The sequence below is a fragment of the Leptodactylus fuscus genome, chromosome 2 (genome assembly GCF_031893055.1).
Source record: "Leptodactylus fuscus isolate aLepFus1 chromosome 2, aLepFus1.hap2, whole genome shotgun sequence".
Classification (NCBI taxonomy): domain Eukaryota; kingdom Metazoa; phylum Chordata; class Amphibia; order Anura; family Leptodactylidae; genus Leptodactylus; species Leptodactylus fuscus.
Genome location: NC_134266.1, coordinates 224,809,840 through 224,815,839, shown reverse-complemented (window position 1 = coordinate 224,815,839; position 6,000 = coordinate 224,809,840).

The following is a 6,000-nucleotide window of genomic DNA, read 5'->3' as shown; positions in this document are numbered from 1 at the left end:
AGGCAGAGAAGAAGAATGGTGAGAACAGTCAAGGACAATCCACAGACCACCTCCAAAGAGCTGCAGCATCATCTTGCTGCAGATGGTGTCACTGTGCATTGGTCAACAATACAGCGCACTTTGCACAAGGAGAAGCTGTATGGGAGAGTGATGAGAAAGAAGCCGTTTCTGCACGTACGCCACAAATAGAGTTGCCTGAGGTATGAAAAAGCACATTTGGAGAAGCCAACTTCATTTTGGAAACAAAGATTGAGTTGTTTGGTTATAAAAAAGGCGTTATGCATGGCGTCCAAAAAGAAACAGCATTCCAAGAAAAACACTTGCTACCCTCTGTAAAATTTGGCGGAGGTTCCATCATGCTTTGGGGCTGTGTGGCCAATGCCGGCATCGGGAATCTTGTTAAAGTTGAGGGTCGCATGGATTCCACTCAGTATCAGCAGATTCTTGAGAATAATGTTCAAGAATCAGTGACGAAGTTGAAGTTACGCCGGGGATGGATATTTCAGCAAGACAATGATCCAAAACACTGCTCCAAATCAACTCAGGCATTCATGCAGAGGAACAATTACAATGTTCTGGAATGGCCATCCCAGTCCCCAGACCTGAATATCATTGAACATCTGTGGGATGATTTGAAGCGGGCTGTCCATGCTCGGCGACCATCAAACTGAACTGAACTTGAATTGTTTGTCCAAAATACCTTTATCCAGGAACTGATTAAAAGCTACAGGAAGCGACTAGAGGCTGTTATCTTTGCAAAAGGAGGATCTACTAAATATTAATGTCACTTTTCTGTTGAGGTGCCCATACTTTTGCACCGGTCAAATTTTGGTTTAATGCATATTGCACATTTTCTGTTAGTACAATAAACCTCATTTCAATCCTGAAATATTACTGTGTCCATCAGTTATTAGATATATCAAACTGAAATGGCTGTTATAAACACCAAAATATTTAGAACTAAAAATGATTAAGATTAATAGGGGTGCCCAAACTTTTTCATAGGACTGTATATACATATATATCTCTATCTATCTATCTATCTATCTATCTATCTATCTATCTATCTATCTATCTATCTATCTATCTATCCATACACACACACACACACACACACTCACTCACTCACACAAAATAGGGTGGTTATATTCATTTTATAATTTCATAGTGCATGGCCTACACCAGTCTTAACCCCTTAGCGACCCTTGACGTAACTGTACGTCATGGGTCGCATGGGGATGTATGGAGCGAGCTCACACGCTGAGCTCGCTCCATACATGGCAGATGCCGGCTGTATAATACAGCCAGGACCTGCCACTAACAGCAGCGTTCGGTGCCCGAGCCGATCGCTGCTGTTAACCCTTTACACACTGCGGTCAAACGTGACCGCAGTGTGTAAACGGCGCCGGCGGCATGGGCGCCGCCATGTTTTGCCGATCGCCGCCCTCCTGAACGTCACATGAGGGCGGTGATCGGTTGCTATGACAGCCGGAAGCCTATTGAAGGCTTCCAGGCTTGTCTCTGCATGAGATCTATTAGATGATGCCAGAGGCATCGTCTAATAGAAGTGCTGCGATTTTGCTATTCACTGCAATACTGTAGTATGTATAGTGAATAGTATGAGCGATCAGACCCCCTAGGTTTCAAGGTACCTAAGGGGTCTGATCATAAATGTAACAGAAGAAAAAAAAAAGTTTTTAAAAGTATTAAAAAAATAAAAAAAAATATAAAAGTTCAAATCACCCCCCTTTCCCTAGATTAGCTATAAAAGTAATTAAAGAACATTAAACATAAACATATTAGGTATCTCCGCGCTCCAAAATGCCCGAACTATTAGAGTATTAAAACATTTATCCCGTACTGCGAACGGCGTAGCGGCAAAAAAAATAAAAACAGCCAAAAAGCGTTTTTTTCAACACTTTGCCTCCTATAAAAAATTGAATAAAAAGTGATCAAACCATCAGATCTTTCCCCAAATGGTATCAATAGAAACGTCATCTTGTCCCGCATAAAAAGACACCACAACCAGCTCCATACATGTAAATATGAAAAAGTTACAGGTGTTAGAACATGATGACACAATTTTTTTTTTCTATTTTGCAAGGTTTATCATTTTTTTAAAAGTATCAAAACATTTCAAATACTATATAAATTTGGTATCACCGCGTTCGTACTGACACGTAGAACACAGGTAACATGTCATTTGTACCAAACAGTGAACGCTGTAAAAATTAAACCCATAAGAAAATGGCGCAAATGCATTTTTTCTCCAATTGCACCTCATTCTGAATTTTTTTCCAGCTTCCCAGTACATTGCACAGCATATTGAATGGTGCCATTACAAAGTACAATTTGTCCCGCAAACAATAAGCCATCATGTGACTCTGTGAACTGAAAAATGAAAAAGTTATGGCTCTTGAAATGTGAGGAGGGAAAAACGAAAATGCAAAACCAAAAAATGGCCTGGTCCTTAAGGGCAGGGCCGGCGTCAGCGCACGGCATAGTCGGGCAAGTGCCGGGGCCCACAGAGCCTCTGGGGGCCCCCCGGCACTTGCCTGTCACGATTTCAGCTCATCGGCGTCCGTCCGCCGATGAGCTGGAATACATACGCGATTAAAGCAGGAGCTGTGAGTTCAGCTCCTACTTTAAAGCTCTGGCCCGGCTTGCGTGTGTAGGCGCGATGACGTCATCACGCCTACACACGCAAGCCGGGCCGCAGCTAAGCAGGAGCTGAACTCACAGCTCCTGCATTAATCGCGTATGTGACTGGAGAGAGGAGCGTCGGGGAATCGATGGAAGGTGAGTGATGGAAGGTGAGTGTAAGTGTTTGTTTTGTATTAAATATAAAGGTGGAACATAAGGAAGGGGGCCCATGAAACTGGGGGGCAAATGAAGGGGAGGGGGGGAACGGCATGACTCTGGGGAAGATGAAGGTGGTGGGGAGAGAATGGCATGAAACTGGGGACAAAGATGGAGGGGGCCCAATGAAACTGGGGGGCAAATGAAGGGGAGGGGGGAACGGCATGACACTGGGGCAGATGAAGGGGTGGGGAGAGAACAGCATGACACTGGGGCAGAGACGGGGGACATGAAACTGTGGGCAGATGAAGGGGGAGAACGTGATGAAACTGGGGACAGAGATGGAGGGGGGTCATGAAACTGGGGGCAAAGGAAGGGTGTATATGAAACTGGGGGAGAGATGGAGGAGGGGCATATAATTTACGGGTGACTGTAGGAGGATTATACTGTGTGGGAGCACATGATAAATGAATGAGAATGGGTGGAATCAACAAAAGTGGGTGGAGCCAAATTTGCCGCGGCGCGCAGAGCACGCCGCACATTTTACTCCTCTTTCTTCTCTTTAAAAATTGGGAGGTATGGCGTTGGTGACGCCACACTCCTGCATGACGTCATTTGCTTCATCTGCGACGCACAGTGTCTCGACTCCCCCCGCCTCCTTTACAAGGGGGCCCACTGAGGCTCTGTCGCCCAAGGGCCCATAAAAACCTGGAGCCGGCCCTGCTTAAGGGGTTAATCAATTGCATGGTTGGTATAAGCTGTGGCTTCCTACTAATTCTGGAGTATCTGGGGAGGTCCTGTCCTGCAGATATCAGCTATAAATCTTCTCCCACTTTCTTGAAAAGTTGCAAGCATGGTGCAAAAACATTAAGGTAGCGCAACTTTTGCACAAATCACGGCCATACGCCAAAGTGTGTCAATTCTATGCCAGTTGTTTTAATATAAATTCCCCATCTCTCCAAATTTTTGTAAACATTTGTGAAAAAGGATTGATAAAACTATAGGTCACAAATAAGATACGCTCCCCCTGATATATCTTTATTGTATTCTTTCTAAAGATACCATTTATTACAGCTGCCTATACTGTCATGTTTTTCCCACTTAGAACTAACATATTCAGCAATGCTGGACACAGATTACAACACTCACAATAATCCCTGTCCTTAGTAGAGCTCACAATCCAAATACCATATCTTACATTCACACTGGGAATTTATCGTAAAGCCTATAAACCTATCAGTATGATTTCGGAGCGTGGGAGGAATCTGAACTTGGAGGAAACCCATCAGACACAGGGAGAAACTTCAAGCTCCATCCAGATTTTGTCCTTGGTCGTTCTTCTAATCATAATTGGGTGTTGAAAAAGAGAAGTGATATCTGTCTAAGGCTAAGGCTTTTTTTGTTGCAGATTTTGTTGCGGTTTCTTTGAGCCAAAGCCAGGAGTCAATGGAGAAGGGAGCTTCCTATATATTTCCCATTCCTTTTGTAGCCATACTTGGCTTTGGCTCAAAAAAGGCAACAAAATCTGCAACAAGAAAAGCTGCATTTCTGCAACGTGGGGCCTCAGCCTAACTGTGCCTGCGGAGACCCGAGACAAAATTATCAACGGTGATTACATTGACATTTGGTCCCTGTTGTCTCCTGACCATGGGACGGTAGCTAAAGAGAGGTCCTTTGAGCGTGGTTCTGAAAGGAAACCGAAAGTCGCAAACACTTTCGGGAATTGGCTTCAGACCTTCTCAGTACTGGCTCACATTCTGTGTCAGCATAGTCCTGCGAAGGGTCCTGAACTTTTTGTATATTTGGATTCCATCTATAGCGCCCACAAGCTGCACGGAGGTGCAGCTTGGTGGCGTTACGATGAGGAGTTTAGGCGTCGGTTGGCTTTGACTCCGGCCTTGGGCTGGGTGTCGAAGGCGGCCGATGTCTGGATTCAGCTCATCTTTGGACAGAAGTCTCAGAGATCCTTTCAGTCTGGAGTCGGGGATTCTCCCTCCGGTACAGGCTCAATCCTCCACAAGCCGACAGGGTTTTGTTGACTTTACAACGAAGGACACTGTCGGTTCTTCTCCTCTTGCAGATTTCGACATGACTGTTTGATCTGCGGAGGTAGCCACGCCGCGCTCAGATGCTCGCGTCGCGGTAAGCAGTTGGCCAAGTTGGGTGCCCCCAGCTCAGGCGAGAACCCCGGTGAGAGGCCCAGTCCTGCGTCAGTGGCTAGAGCTGTACCCGCGGAGGCGGGAGGCAAAACTACTTGAGGACGGTTTTACTATAGGCTTTGTCATTCCATTTGAGGAATCGCCAGTCGCCTCCTTTTCCGGTAATTTGCGTTCAGTATTGGCCGATGAACCTTTGGCGTGGGAAAAGGTGATGAAGGAGATTTCTTTGGGTAGGATGGCGGGCCCGTTTGCCGAGCCCACATTTCCTAACTTATGGGTTTCCCCGCTGGGTTTGGTGCCTAAGCGGGAACCGGGTAAATTTCGTCTCATTCATCACCTGTCTTACCCCAGGGGGGATTCGGTCAATGACGGTATTTCAAAGGAGGTGGCGGCTGTTTCTTATGCGTCTTTTGACAAAGCAGTTGATTTGGTTCAGCGTGCGGGTAAAGGGGCCTTGTTAGCGAAGTCCGATGTCGAATCAGCGTTTCGGTTGCTCCCCATCCACCCTAGTTGTGTTCACCTCCTTGGCTGTTCATTGCGCGAACAATTTTTCGTTGACATGTGCTTGCCAATGGGGTGTTCAATTTCTTGTTCATATTTTGAGATGTTTTCATCCTTTCTGGAATGGGTTGTGCGCTTCGAGACAGGATATCAATCAGTTTTACACTATCTGGATGATTTCCTTTTCGTTAGGCCGGCCGATTCCCCGGTTTGCGAGTTTTTATTACGTTCGTTTCAGGGTTTAATGCGTTCTTGTAGTGTCCCCCTTTCCAAGGAAAAGACAGCTGGTCCAGTGACCTGCCTGTCTTTTCTTGGGATAGAAATTGACTCTGTCGCCATGGTCTTCCGCTTGCCGGATGACAAGCTGGACCGGCTGGTGCACGAAGTTCAGACGGCGGAAAGTTCTAAGAAAGTGACCTTGCATCAAAAGCAGGTTCTCCTGGGTCTTTTAAACTTTGATTGCAAGGTTATCCCCATGGGTCGAACCTTTTGCCGTCGTTTGTCCTTAGCTACCAGGGGTGTCTCTCACCCTCATCATTTT